This window comes from Gobio gobio (assembly GCF_949357685.1).
Source record: "Gobio gobio genome assembly, chromosome: 21".
Classification (NCBI taxonomy): domain Eukaryota; kingdom Metazoa; phylum Chordata; class Actinopteri; order Cypriniformes; family Gobionidae; genus Gobio; species Gobio gobio.
The window spans coordinates 22,909,172-22,924,948 of record NC_137117.1 but is presented as its reverse complement, the minus strand read 5'-3'; positions in this window follow the sequence as shown (position 1 = coordinate 22,924,948).

The following is a 15,777-nucleotide window of genomic DNA, read 5'->3' as shown; positions in this document are numbered from 1 at the left end:
ACATAAATATTAGTACATTTTGATAAATTATTTCTAATGTATATACACTCATGTTCAAAAGTTTAGGGTCAGTACTTTAAGATTTTATTCATGATTTTGAAAGCGCCTCTTATGCTCACCAAGAGTGCATTTATTTGATCATAAATACAGTAGAAATAATAATATTGTGAATTATTGTTATTATGATTAAAATACCTCTATTCTATTTTAATATATTTTAAAATGTAATTATATTCCTGTGATGACAAAGCAGAATCAGCATCATTACTCCAGTCTTTAGTGTCTCAAGATGATGATTTGATGTTCAAGAAACAATTCTTATTATCAATGTTTAAAACAGTTTTGCTGCTTAAAGGAAACTGGTCCATTTTTTTCAGGATTTGTCTTTAATGTCACTTTTCATCAAAACATCCTTGCTGAATTTAAGTATTTTCTTTCTTTTAAAAAAAATCATATTGACCACAGAGTTTTGAACGGTAGTGCATATTTTGAATAAGAATGCACCTTCAAATTTAAGACACAAATGGCATTTAAGATCACATTTATACTATAGTTTCTTTTTGTTTTTCTTGAATTAGTTATACATTTCATTTCATCAACGGTTAGATTTTATTAATCTAATAGCAATGACCTAACTAGAAATAAACAGCAATGAGTTAACTTGTGAGTTCAGAATCCCAACCCTCTCATCAAATATCTGCTTCTGTCGACCAATAAAGGAGAGGTTGATGGGGAGAAAAGATCTACTGTTTACAGCTGATTAAACATTGATCTACTACAGGTTATTCATAATAACCTTGTGATGAGATTTAAAATCAGTAAACCTAGTTAATTAATAATGACGAAGGGACTTAAGCGAAGGGATCTGCCTGGTGGAGAAGGAGGTTGAAAATTCACGCACTATATGATCTATGACGAGACTGTATCTGTGCTGCAATATTACAGGTTACATCTTAAGGACTGGAGTACATTCCACACCTCTTGGTCATCTTTTTGGCATTCTGGCCTTTTCTGGTTGCACCGGTACAACCAGATCTAAGAGTTAAAGATCCTCAGAAACATCAGGATGAATGCAATGGTTAAAAATGAAAACTGGAATTGATCATTTCTGTGAAAAGACATCAAAAAAGCAGGAAAGCATAACCATATTCTTTTTTCAAATCTCCCATAAACTGCTCCCACATGACGACAGAGCAATGTGACCAAAACATCTGCACATAATGAACCCCTTTCTTTTCTTTTTTTTTTTTTACAACTAATCATTGCAGCTCTCCTATCCTATAGCTTTGTATTTCTCTACATTGCCGTTTTGCCTTAAGAAGGGATTCCAGGTGAGCACAAAGCCTACACCCAACCTCCCTATTTATGTAAGAGTCTCTGCGGAAGGACACTGACAATGTTCATCTTTCACCTAGATACACATACACCAATCTGGCATAATATTATGACAGGTGAAGTGAATAACACTGATTATCGCTTCATCACGGCACCTTTTAGTGGGTGGGATATATTAGGCAGCAAGTGAACATTTTGTCCTCAAAGTTGTCAGTTAGAAGCAGGAAAAATGGGCAAGCGTAAGGAGGATTTGAGCGAGTTTGATAAACTAGGTCAGAGCGTCTCCAAAACTGCAGATCGTGTGGGGTGTTCCCAGTCTGTAGTGGTCAGTATCTATCAAAAGTGGTCCAAGGAAGGAACAGTGGTGAACCGGCGACAGGGTCATGGGCGGCCAAGGCTCATTGATGCACGTGGGGAGCGAAGGCTGGCCCGTGTGGTCTGATTAAACAGACGAGCTACTGTAGCTCAAATTGCTCAAGAAGTTAATGCTGGTTCTGATAGAAAGGTGCGAGAATACACAGTGCACAGCAGTTTGTTGCGTATGGGGCAGCATAGTCTCAGACCAGTCAGGGGTCAGAACTAACAGAACCAGTCAGATCTGGACCACGGAGCAATGGAAGAAGGTATGATGAATCACGTTATCTTTTACATAACGTGGATGGCCGGGTGCGCGTGCGTCGCTTACCTGGGGAACACATGGCACCAGGATGCACTATGGGAAGAAGGCAAGCCAGCGGGGGCAGTGTGATGCTTTGGGCAATGTTCTGCTGGGAAACCTTGGGTCCTGCCATCCATGTGGATGTTACTTTGACTCTTTCAGCAGGATAATGCCCCCTGCCACAAAGCAAAAATGGTTCAGGAATGGTTTGAGGAGCACAACAACGAGTTTGAGGTGTTGAATTGGCCTCCAAATTCCCCAGATCTCAATCCAATCGAGCATCTGTGGGATGTGCTGAGCAAACAAGTCCGATCCATGGAGGCCCCACCTCGCAACTTACAGGACTTAAAGGATCTGCTGCTAACATCTTGGTGCTAGATACCACAGCACACCTTCAGGGGTCTAGTGGAGTCCATGCCTCGATGGCTTACGGCTGTTTTGGCAGCAAAAGGGGAATCAACTCAATATTAGTCATAATATTATGCCTGAACGGTCACTCAGAAATAATGCAAAACAGCACACTATTAATAAAATGTTATAAAATATTTTTAATGAAAAAACACAAATAAATTACTTTTTTAATTAATTTTTTTATATATTTTTTCAATTATAATTTAATATAAAATTAATTATTTATTTATTTACATTTTGTTTTATTACACATCTACAGTGGATATAAAAAGTCCACACACCCCTGTTAAAACAGCTGGTTTTTGTGATGTAAAAAAAAAAAAAAAATGATTTGCACCTTGAATGTAAAAATTGCAACCTATGCAATGCACTGAAAACCAAAGTGACATTTCAGAGACTTAAAATAACCTAACTGCATAAGTGTGTACAGTCACACCCTTTTATTTGCGCACTATACGGCTGTGTCCAGAACTAATCAAGAAGTTCATGTGAAAAAGTACACATCTCTCTTCACCTGAAGAGACTTTGATTGGAGAAATCTTTGGATTTACCTAGCTTTTCTTGCAAGATTGTTCTGACATCTTGGTTGCATGTTACTACAAGAGCAATGGGCCACAAATGGGATCTCAATGGGATCTTACTGTTGAAAGGTATCATTCAGGTGAGGGCTACAAATAAACAAACAAACAAACAAACAAACCAAAAAAGCATTATACAATGTAACACAATGAAGACAGTCATCAACAAGTGGAGAAAGTATGATGCAACCGTTTACTGTATAATTACCAAAGAGAATGCGTGTATAAAATCATTAATTTTTTCTTTCATGTTGAACATTTTGTTAAGAATGATTAGTCATGCTTGTTGTAAAATAACTACTTATAACTCTAATAATAGTTCAACTGAAGCATGACTAAAGTTCATGACTAAATCACATTACAGGGGTAAATTGTGACATAAAAGAATCACTCATGCAATGCCAATTCTGCACATGTAATATGAACCAGCAAACAGAATATCTCATACTCATACTGCACCAAAAAGAGGAAGTTGAAGTTGTTGTACATTTACAGTAAGACAAAAGCACTTCCTCTTGGATTCATTATTGACTGTGCACCTGGTGTTAATGTCAAAATATAGCCTACAGAAACTTGTTTCCTGAAGTGTGCATAGAAACAGAGGCTGCGTTCACACTGCAGGCTGAAACGACCCAATTCCGATTTTTTTGCCCTTATGCGACCTGTATCTGATCTTTTCATGACAGTCTGAACGACACAGATCCGATCTTTTCAAATGCGACCCAGGCCACTTGGGTATGTGGTCCAAATCCGATACATATCCGATCTTTTGAAATGCGTCTTCAGTCTGAACTGCCAGGGGCCCGTTTCAGTAAGGAGGTTCAACCAACTCTGAGTTTAAACCTGAACTCTGAGTTGACTTACTCCGAGATGGGAAACTCTGAGTTTTGGGTTTCAGAACAGCTGAATTGAGGTAGTTCAATCAACTCTGAGTAGACTGACTCTGAGTTAAGCTCATGCACTCCAACTATGAAAAGCCACGATCAATGGAGCTCCGAAATTACAATTCACCATGGCAACAGCACCCAACAAAAAGATGTTTGCATACTTCTGGGTCAATATGTAAGTTTAATTCTAAATTATTTTAATTAAGTTTCATTTTCATGGTATCCAAAAGGCAAACAAAGAATGTGGCAGCAGCTAAAAATGAAAAATAAAAACATAATTCAATCAGGTAATGCTTTAAGCATAAAATGTTCATGGGTGTTGGTTTAATGACTTTACAAACATTTGACATATTAATTTAATATCATTCAGTGTGCAATGTGCAGCAGCTTTTCCCACATAGACCCTTTTCACAGTGATGACGTGTTTTAATGGTCATCAATATCGTAAATCCTGCAACGTTTTTTTTTATTTATTTTTTATGTATGTACATTTATAACACTCATACTTTGTATTATATTACTTTTGCATCAAATTACAAAAATCAAGTTACCGCTGCTGTGAGAGTGTTTCTAATACAGCATCTATGGGAGTGATAGTTAAAATTAACATCTTTCTCTCTTTTCACTGCAGTTATCAATCTCACTTTAATTTTTCCATCTTTTTGAAATCACTATTGTGGAGTTTTTCTTTTGCTATTTGAGCAAATGGAGACACAAAAATATATATTTAATGTATTCTCTCATTCACCGCTATAAGAGTTAACCCAACTATGACGACTTCAGCTTCGGAAACCCAGAAATGTGAAAAGGGTCTATGCTTTTTTCACATAATGAAATGTTCTCTGATCACACCTGTTACATTTATTAATTAGGGTAATGACATTAAACATTTTACTTCTACTCAGGCCAGCCAAACACCAGCACCACTGACAGATGAAGAGGAGATGGAGGAAGAATATTAACACCCAACAGGAAAAAGAATAAAGTATTTGTAGGAAATAAAGATGACTATAAAAATGTAAATAAATGTATTTAACAGCTGTGGTGGTGGTTATGGCATATATCTTGTACTACCATCTGGCAGCATCCTTCCATTCCATACAGTAATCCGTTTTCAGAAAGTGTGATGATGGGTATATGAGTGTCATCAATGCGTCCAACCACTGGAAATCCTAAAGGAAATTCGAATTATTAGGTTACTTCTAGAGGATTATCAAGTGAACGTCAGGATCCTGTATAAAAGGACATGCCATTTTTGTCACTTTGACAGTGTCCTCATGATGAAAATATGAGCAATGAATGTTCCTGCAAAGAATGCTTTTCTTACTTTTTATTTTTGTCAAGTGGCAGATAATTTAATTTGTTTTAAGTAAACTTTGCTTACTTTAGATTTAGATTAAATTTATATATTTTTTTATATTTATACTTGAAATACGACCAAAATACTCCGTAAGAAAAGCATTTGTGGCGTTTGAATGAATGAATAAACTATTTAAACACTGTTGGTGCTTTAAAAAGGGGGAGGAGAACGAAAGAAACTCTGGGTTTACCAAAAGAAAACCTGCTTCTGACCAGGTTAGGTTCACAGAGTAAGTTACCCTGGTAACTGACTCTGAGTATAAGTTACCTCTCTTTCAGAAACGGGCTTGACTTACTCTGCTTTCTCGGGTTTGACATACCTCCCATTCTGAAACAGAAAACCCAGAGTTTCCCTTATTTCAGGGTTAACATACTCAGAGTTTTCACTTAACCTCCTTTCTGAAACGGGCCCCAGGTCACATGTATCCGACCCGCACGTCGTTGATACGCGACAAACGTCATCATTGTAACTCCCGTTCCTTACTCCAGTCCAGTGGTGGCGGTAATGCACAAGAAATAGTTGCTAACCGCCAATAAAAGAAGAAGTACGCACCTGTTGCTAGCCAATACACTCCAACGCGTTTCTGCACTGTTATGGGCCGCCGCAGACGTGTCTCTTCCCGTGACAAAGTTAGTTGAAGGCGCTCGCAAACATAATTGAAGGTGGATCTGGTCATTTTGAAGTTACTGACGAATTCGGTATCAGTAAAGCCACTCACATCAGTATCCCACCACTCCTGGCTGCGACTCCGCACACACACGTTTCTCTGTACCGACGTTGCTACCACTGCTCCACAAAACGCCATGGCCAAAAACCTTGCTCTCCTCCTCTTTTTTAATTTTCTTCTTAACATGAGAAGGTTGTAATGGTGCTGGCTCCGTTGCGAAAATAACTTTAATAAAGCTAAACGAACTCCAATGCTGACACCCATATTTGGCTACTTCCGTAAACAACAAGTGACGTCGTTGACCGTTGAGTACTCTTCTGCGCATGCGGGTCACTTCTGGGTCATTTCACGTCCACACAGGAGATCACAAAAGGTCGCATTTAATTGGAAATGTGAACGGCCTTGCAAAAAAATCGCATTTTTTCAAAAAATCGGAATTGAGCATTAAGCCCTGCAATGTGAACACAGCCAGAATGTACTGTAACTATGCAGTTGATACAAATTCCTCTGTGTAATTGATATTGATAATTGACTGGCCATTTAGAATGAAATAGTAAATAAAAAACGGTTATTAAAAATTGACCCACTTTCCATTTTAATTTACCCAGTAAGAGTGGTCTGGAGAAATGTGTAGTTATTATACTGCTGAGCTGATAGTCCTTTTCTTTGGTAATATATTTGTGTGGAAAATACTTTGAAATTAAAAATTACATGTATTGGTTTCAAATCTTATTTCTTAATATAGTGCCGTTTTGGACTTGAATTTGTGTGAAAGACTGAAAGGTCCAAATGGACTGTGCAGTACCTTATAAAGGATATACAGAGAAAGTAGCCTAATTGATACAGCTGGCCTGGCATCAAAAATAAAGAGAAGTATAAAAACATACTTTTTGAAGTAGCATAATGTTAATTTATGACTTTACAATAGGAATTACAGTTGGTGTTTTGGCGGAAACATTGGTAAACATTAAAGGAGATAAAGGGTTGAAAAGCAGCCTATACAAACACACAACACTGCAGCTCAAAAGATCGGATTAAACCTGCTGGTTAAACAGCACTAACACCCACGCCACGTTATAGAAGTAGATACTCTATCAGTGAAAGCATGTTACTTTTATTCTTCCACGAAAATTAAACCTTACTTTTCTCAGTTTAAAAATATGAACCTATCGGTGAAGTTGGGAAAAGCGTTTTTTGCCTCAATCACAAAGCATGATATCGAAATAAACAAACCCGTATCCAATTACACTAAGAATACCCCAACAATTAGAAATATTACTATTGTAAAACTATGACAATGAATAGTCTCCAGAAGACAGTGCAAAGTTTCAGAAGATTTGTTTTGTTGCTTGATTTCTTTTGCTGAGTGAGCAGAATGAGAATGGTGGTCAAGATATCACAATTTTTTTGTCATAACTGCAGTATGGGAGGGTATTCCAGAAGGCAAGGTTAACTTACCGTCACATGTAAGTTACCTTGAACTCCCGGTTTATTAACACAAAACCTTGCTTACTCTCAAGGTATAACTTATAAGACAACTCAGAGTATGTTCCCAGTGCCTCGTTAACACACAAGACACTAGGCTTGTTTGAGATGAGCGAAATCTGCGCAGAACCGATCACCGGTGATCAGCGCGAGATGCATTCCGGTTAGAAAAGTGTCCGAGGGCGGTCCGCCTTGCTCTGATGTCATGCCGACGTATGTCAAAAAACTCTCGCGAGCGAAAGGCGGATGTGTCGGATTCTGCAGTCGAGCGCAGCTGCTCTCCACCGACTGCGCGGAGCAAAAGCATGATGGGAAACGACTTGCTGACGACACAACTTAATGCTATTGGTTTAAACAACCGTGATGTATGGTTCTTTTTTTAAATGTTTGATTTTAAAACTCTGATATCATGTTTTTATGTGTGAATATTCCCAAACTCTCTAACAAAGGCGATCTCTCTGTGGGTTATGTGATTGTTGTCATATTTATAACAAAATATAAAAACATGTAGGCCTATGTAGGCCTAATTAAAGTAAAAATTATTGATAAACACGTCTTTCGAATGGAAATAAATAACAAAAACTTTGGGTGTCTTGTTCATAATATTTATTTTCATATAAAAGTAACAGAACGTAAATTACATCCAGTTTATCAGCAACAAAGCGCACGAGTGTGAATCCCGCGATATCCGCCTTTGATCTCGCAGGTGTCGGATCCACTACGAGAAGAGAGAACTGTCCGGCTTGCCTGCACTTTTTTCACTCCTCCCCTCACTGCAGCCGCCTAGTCTCGGCTGAACTGCAGGCGAGGCGAGGCGCATCTCAAACAAGCCTATTCTCAACAGAGCAACGAATCAATGAATCACCATGGAAACAGACGTTAAGAAAAAGCGCGCAATTCTACTTCCTCCTCATTTTGTTTAATGGCTATTTACATAGCCTACTACTAATGCTGCCTTCGCGTGCTCTCGGAATTATCGTAAATACGAGTTTCCTAGGTAAACATTGCACATGAACGCCCTCACATTTTGAAACTTGAATGTAATGCGCTCGTAATCACGACTGCAGAAGTCGGAATCATCAAATTTCCGATAGCACGTGAAGGCAGCATTAGTGCACATTGCATCTATTTGGTGGTTGGAGCAGGTTATGTTCAGAGAGTATGTTGCTATGGCTACTTACATACTCTGAAGTTACCTCCGTTTTTGGAACCTAAAGTTGAGGTTATCCGCTTACTTACTGTTAAACATAGGGGAGCGCGGGGCACAACCTAACGCGGTTAGTAGTTTTTTTACGGTCTATGGTTGTAACAGGTATGGTTTAACACTTTCCACACATGCCAGGATGAGGCAACTTAGTGTATTTACTAGTTGCCATTCAACATTATTTAGAGGGAAAAAAAGCGCCAAAATTTAAAAAATCTTTGGAAGATATACCTGAACATTTATTTAACCATTGCAAAAGTACATTTCTTACTTACGTTTATTTTTCACCTCTGTTAATCTGATATTATTTTAATCTTATATCTGTTATTTATCAGTTGAGATCGTTCTTTAATGCTGATCTAACCAGCAGAAGACACGAGCCGCGGTTTAAAGGTCCCATGGCATGGCATTTTTCTATTATTTTATAGTGTTTCCTGAGGTGTACTTATATTGTTAGTATGATTTTTACATCATAAAATGTCATAATTTAGAAATAAAAGGCATTTTGTCTATACTGCTGTTTGCCCTGTGGCTGAATGCCCTGCTTCAAGAGGCGTGTCTGCTGTGAGACTTCAGTAAAAACGCCCACTGTTGTGATTGGCTGACATCTTTGCATTTGAAATGAGCGGAGGGGGCGTGGTTTAACGAGGTCTACGACGCACGAGCTGCTGGCAGAGAGACGGATGGACCTGAGTTCACTTCTCATCAGTTCTCTCAGCATGTCTCAGTTCAGGGTGAACTGTTGTAGTTACTAGAATATACTTCAGGTTATTAGTTTATTTCTAGTCGGAGGGGCTGTCACTCATGTCAGAAAGTTAGTAACTTTAGTAAATTATGGATCAGCGCTGACTCGAGATGCGAACCGTTTAGAACGATTCAGTCCGATTTGGTGAACTGACTCGGTTCACTAAAAAGAACCGATTCAAAAGAATGATTCGTTCGCGAACCGGACATCACGGAGACGGAGCGATTGCTAACAAAGATATTTATAGTAACTACTGAGTTGTGAGAGCGCTGTCTGTCAGCGCGAGTTTATTGTGTTTGTATCTGAGAGTTCTGAATAAACACGAGTCCCAGTCACACAGAGTCCGTCTTCATCATTATTCTACCAACTTTGTAACACATGCAATGTACCATTACAGCGAGATGAACGAGTTAGTAAGTTTGATTAAAGCATTATTTCTAGATATGTTCCAATCATATCAAAAGCGTCAGTGACGCGCATTGAGTAACGTTACACAGCGCAAACAAAGACACAACAGCAGTAATCGAATGTAATCCAGTTTATTGTGGGGAAAGCTGGCTAGCCTAGCCGGATACGCTCATGCTTACCCCCCTTCTGCTTAATCTAACGCCGCGTTTGGTGCCTCCGCTTTGGGCCAGATGCAGTACTGGGGGTCGGGGATGTTGAAGGCCGAGCTTCGGCGTGCGTGAGGTTTATCTCTAAAGATGTGGCTCTGCCATGTTGAGCAGAAACTCATGACTGTATGCACATTTAAGAACAGATAGACGCGACGAGGACGTACAAAAACACTGACTCACAAGATAGAAAACACGAAAACACCGTTCTGTCGGGAGAGAGAGAAGCCGCAGTGTGTGCACGAATAATAAATAATTAGCTACACATAAGAAATCACTGATCACAGATCAGAAGGAACTGAAAAAAGACTTCTGTTTTCATTTGTACATCCAAACACTGAGAAACTGCCAGCGTTCACTCGTTCACAAGCCGAGGACAATAATATAGCGTTTGCATGGGCGTGCCAGATTCTCTGGGTGGAGGAAAGGGAGGAAACCGTTCCTGCTTGGACGTCAAACCAGGAGACTTCAGGATTGGCTAGTCTGGCCTGTCATTTTCTCAAAGGCAGAGAAAGACAGCCAGAACTCGGTTTTACACCGATCAACATTTCTATCCACTTGGGGACAATATTCAGGCTAGGGGAACTCATATTAATGTTGAAATACCTCATAAAATGAACATTTCATGCCATGGGACCTTTAAATAACGTTACCAGCTGTGCAGATGGGGTGCGTTGTAACACTGCTTTACAATGAGCCCCTATTAGAAATATGCTATTATATTCTATACTTTTATACATTCTTTTGAGAAACCATCAGAAAAGGGTGAATAATGACTGAGAGTCAATGTTCAGAAATTATGAATTATTATTATGTTTTGAACTATGCTGTTTAGCTGCATTTAGCGATGTGTTTGTTGTCAAATTCAAAAATCAGTATATTTTTAATGATTAAACAATGCCATTATTTTATTTTAAAAAGTTAATAATTGTATTTTATTTACAAAATATTTTAGTTTGTCTTGTACATTTTCTTTATTATATCAGGTAACATTTTAAGCTGTCATTTGGTCATGTTACAATGTGCCCCCTCACATGTTACAATGGACCCCACCTATGGCCCCACCGACCTCACATTTCACTTCCAAATAAAAGTGAAAATCAAGAAAAAAGTATACACTGTATTAATGAAACAAAACCACATATTTGTACTAGACGTGTGAAATTAATTTGAGAAAAAATCAATACTCTGAACCCCAAGTGGATTTACACAAACTGAGACAGTCAAAAAGCGTTAAGTTGTGCCCCGCTCTCCCCTACCTGAGTATGTCACATAACCTGCTTTCTGGAATACCCCCCTGGGTTCTTCAATTACGCAACTGGAGGTCCATAGTCCTGCTTGAGATTGACTACAACTAATCACCTGAAAAGTACAAATGCGTTTGTTTAGAGTTGGACCAAAACTGCCCTGTCAACACCCATGTGGGGCCCGTAAGGGTTGGATATGGGCTGGGCATCCCAGATGGGGCCCAGTTAATTTTTTCCAGGGGTTCCATGGTGGCCCCAAGGTGGGCTTCACATGGGCCCTAGCTAAAGCCCACATGGGCAACCCAGGTTTCTCCCATCTGGGGGCCACACTACCTGGGCTCCATGTGGGCTGATCATAGGCCCCTGCTATTCTACCCATAAGGGTAATAACCATTATTATTATGGGCTAACAAATTCATTTTGGGGACTTATTTTACAGTCAGTCCACATAGTTCTTTAACCCTTGTAAGGTGTTATTTTTTTTTTTACACAGCCAATATTACCGGGTCTTGTAGACCCACCACATTATTAGGCTTTTAAATCAATACAGCCATAAAAATGTATGTAAAAAAATACTTAACAGAAGTTTACTTTATACAATGTATACAAATGTATACTTTACTCAATTACCAATGATATATGCATCATTTATAGTTCATATACACCATTTACCCCTGCAAGATCACATTTATGATCGTTTTCATTTTTTGTGAGAAACCAAGGAAATTCAATAATAAAAAAAAATATTAAAAAATTATGAAAAATTATTCACTCGTTATTAGTGAATATTTCTTAGAACTTAATCAGAATAGGTGAAAGTGCTTGAAATGTAACAATTTTGTAACTTTGTGTGTGTGTGTGGGGGTGGGGTGGGGGGTTAAATAATAAGTTATTTTTTATATTCTTCACCGAAAATGAGCCACAGCCAATGAGCATAATAAAAAGCATAATTTTTCTTTTAGCAGACATTGAAAACGGGTCCCACAGACCCAAACACCTTGGGTTAAACAAGCTACAATAACAACAAGACCAGTAATACAATGAATTACCTTTTTATTTAAGTAAAATTAAGAAAACATTAAGAAAACTTTTATTCAGTGTTCTTCACTGTCATAGACAGGATTAGTTACTTTCCACCTCAAATGAGCCTGAAGCCTGAAGTCCTTGTTAAGGGGTTGCATGTCGGGCCTGTCTATTATCCCATTCTTTATGTCTGTGTGTGTGTGTGTGTGTCAAAATACTTTATTTCCCCCAAAATGCATGTTAAAATCAGAATTCAGAATGTCTGATCTGCTGCAAGAATGTTTTACTGGTAAAATATATATATTTTTAAATTAATAAGATTATAAGAAATAAGATTAGTGATTTATTCTAGTTTATGAGGCTGTAATCTTGATCATCTTGGTTTCTTTCTTTGCAACAAACTATGTGTTTTGCTCAACACTATTACACTATACACTATACACAGGGTTCGTACACATTTCCACCAGAGAATTTCCATGACTGATCTATATACAGAGACCCTCACATTGATCCTTAACATCTGTTCCAACACCCCGTGCTCCCTTCAGGCATGCACACATCCATTTGTATACATCTCTTTTCCCCCAAAAACATGTGATTGTTACTTTTATCAATTGATTACATTTAATATTATTTATTTGTTAATCGTCGTTATATCTGTCTCTCCCTCGTTTTGACAGCTTTGAGCCAAATACACTCCCACAAAACTTGTCCTTCCTAAGTCATTGGGAAATAAAATGTTTCATCCTCTATTTAGTAGTAGTAATTCAAATAGCCTCACCTCTTTCTGCGCTCCCCCCTTCCCATATTCTCTGCTACGGTTGGTACATCTGTGTTCTGTTCATACTCGAATAATTTTGTGCGGGCAATTTCATACGTTGCTGTTAGAGACAGACAAATGAGTGCCGAAAATTTACACCGAAACAACAGTGAACTCATCGTGTCAGATAATATCATACACATGGGCACATTACCGATTTTTCTCTTGACAGTCAACTTGTATGTCACCCAGTCAGTGTGAGGGTCCTGTTGCTCTATGACTGCCTTTGCCATGTTCATCCTTGCTGGTGGCCAGTAGCATTCATCCTCCTCAGGCCCGATAAACCATTTAGTCGGTATAACTGCCAATCCTCCACCATTTACAAATTCACGAAAGGTTACATGCTTAAAGAAAAACAAAATACATACATAAAAATACATACATTTGTAACTAAAACAAACAAACAATAAAAAAAGCACACTAGTGCAGGAGTGGCAATGCCACGTATCCAGCCTTGAGTGGCAACAACACCATTTTTTGTTTTTAACTCCTCCACAAGTAACAGCTGCAAGTGTTCAGATAAAATGAAAACAAAAAGAATTCCAAGACGTGATGAGTCCATTGGATAGGTGAAAAAGGATTTGGCATGGGAAATTACACAGGACTTTAACAGTTCCAGAATGTGACCAAATGTTCCGCACAATAAGAATCCTTCCCCCTACAGAAAAACGGTCATCGCCACGAGAGGAGGAGATCAGTGTCTGTCTATCATTGTAACGCCTGTATTGTTCCCATGTTGCAACTGAATTAATCATTGGTCCAGAATAGTGGAGCTGTTTAAGTGGGCTGAAAACTGATGTGGTCTTCTGGCTTGCCTCCTTCTGTTTCTCATGGATCCGCCTGACGAGTTGTTGGACAGGGTTTTGAGGCCGACGGACAAGTTTTTTCAGTTTACCTAAAAATGCCTCAAAGAGAAAAGCTGAAACACTATCCAACGGGCCGAATTTTTGTGCATCTTGAGCTTGGTGGATCAATGAATGCATAGCTGACAAATTCAGGGCCATAAATTGCAGCAAAATCTGTTACAAAGAGTTTCAAAATCTCCTCAGCATAGTCACAATTGTCAGGAGAACATAAGGCAGGACTCAGAAGAATTCTCATAGATAAAGAGAGAAATAAAAAGTGTCTGTACATTCTACTGGGTATATTATTGAGGAGAACAACAGGGCCGGTGTAAAGTAAAAATTGCCGAAGCTCTGTAGCTTTCCATGCGCTGAATTCAAACAAGGATCGTGGTTTCCTTGCAAAATTGCTCTGCTGATATTTCAGGATAAACTACTTTCCCATTAATGTACTGGCCTTTTTGACTGCACCTCTCACACCTATAATAGCCCGTATGTCCTTTGGAGCATTTAAGAAAGGCACGAGCAGGTGCATCACAAATAAAAGCATCTGGTAATGGTACCCTGAAATGTACACCATTGTACACAATACCACTCTGAGAAACGGCTTTCATATCTACAATGAATTTGTGTAAATATTCTTGCCACACAGAGAAATAGGGTGTCAAAATTGTACCTTTAGGGGTACAACAGCTTGTCGCCCGGCCAGTACCCTTAAAAGGACACATTTGTACCTTTTTTACCACAAAAAGGTTCATATTAGGACCTTAAGGTGCGTATTTGTACTCTAAGGTACTAATATGCACCTTTTAGGAGTAAAACAGGTACAAATATGTCCTTTTAAGGGTACTGCCCCAGCGACAAGTTGTTGTACCCCTAAAGGTACAATTTTGACACCCTATTTCTCTGTGTGCATTTGCGGGTTTGGACGCACCTGAGTACACTCCAATTACAAACACACTACACCCTGGAATTTCCTTACTCTCACCCAGAATAGGCCACAGACTCATACTAGAGCTACGGAATAAGGGCCATCCATCAATGTTAATTCGAAGTGTGAGCGTATCAGTCACATTCGCTAAATGTCCTAAAGATGTTAGTTCAGCTATGAGAGCATTTTCAATTCCAAAGAGGTAGTAGGACCCCCCAGCCATATTCGCCACATTGCAAGATCTGTCAGTGGACATAAGTGTTCTGCCATCCATTGGGATATCAAGGCCCTTCCTCCTTAGGATTTTAAGAAGTGCAGACAGCGCTGTTTGTGGTATGTTGAATTCCCATGTGAATCATCATCATTATCATCTTCCAAATCAGAACATTCATCTCCATGCAAATCACAGTCACTATCACAATCAGGCACCCAGTTTTCAGAATCCAAATCATCAAGTGAGGAATAATCATAAAAAATATCTGAGGAATTTTCATCTTCTAAATCATTTGATGTATTCTCAAAGCAGTTCTGATCACAAGCATTGTAGAAAGTGTCCGTGGAACTTTCTCTTTCAGTAGGCCTTAAACTCTTAAAACCTTTCCCGTTTTGAGAAAGGTTCTTTAAAGAACCATTTTTTTTCTAACCACTTTATAGTCTAAAGAACCTTTCTACGTGATAAAGAACCTTTTTGTGCAATGGAAGGGTTCTTTGGATGTTTACGGTTCCTTATGGAACCATACACCTCGGCTAAGAACCTTTATTTTTAAGAGTGTATGCTCTAAGTCTAAATCATCCAGTGAGTATTCCTTTTCAGAATCATGTGCCAACAAATCATCCATCATAGACTCCTTTTCAAGGAGACGCAAGTGTTCCTCCACTTTTGCTGATATTTTCCTCCTTTTAGTTCTTTCTGAACACTCCATTATTTCAACAACAAAAAAACCCATTTAGTTTTTAGCTATGATTACGG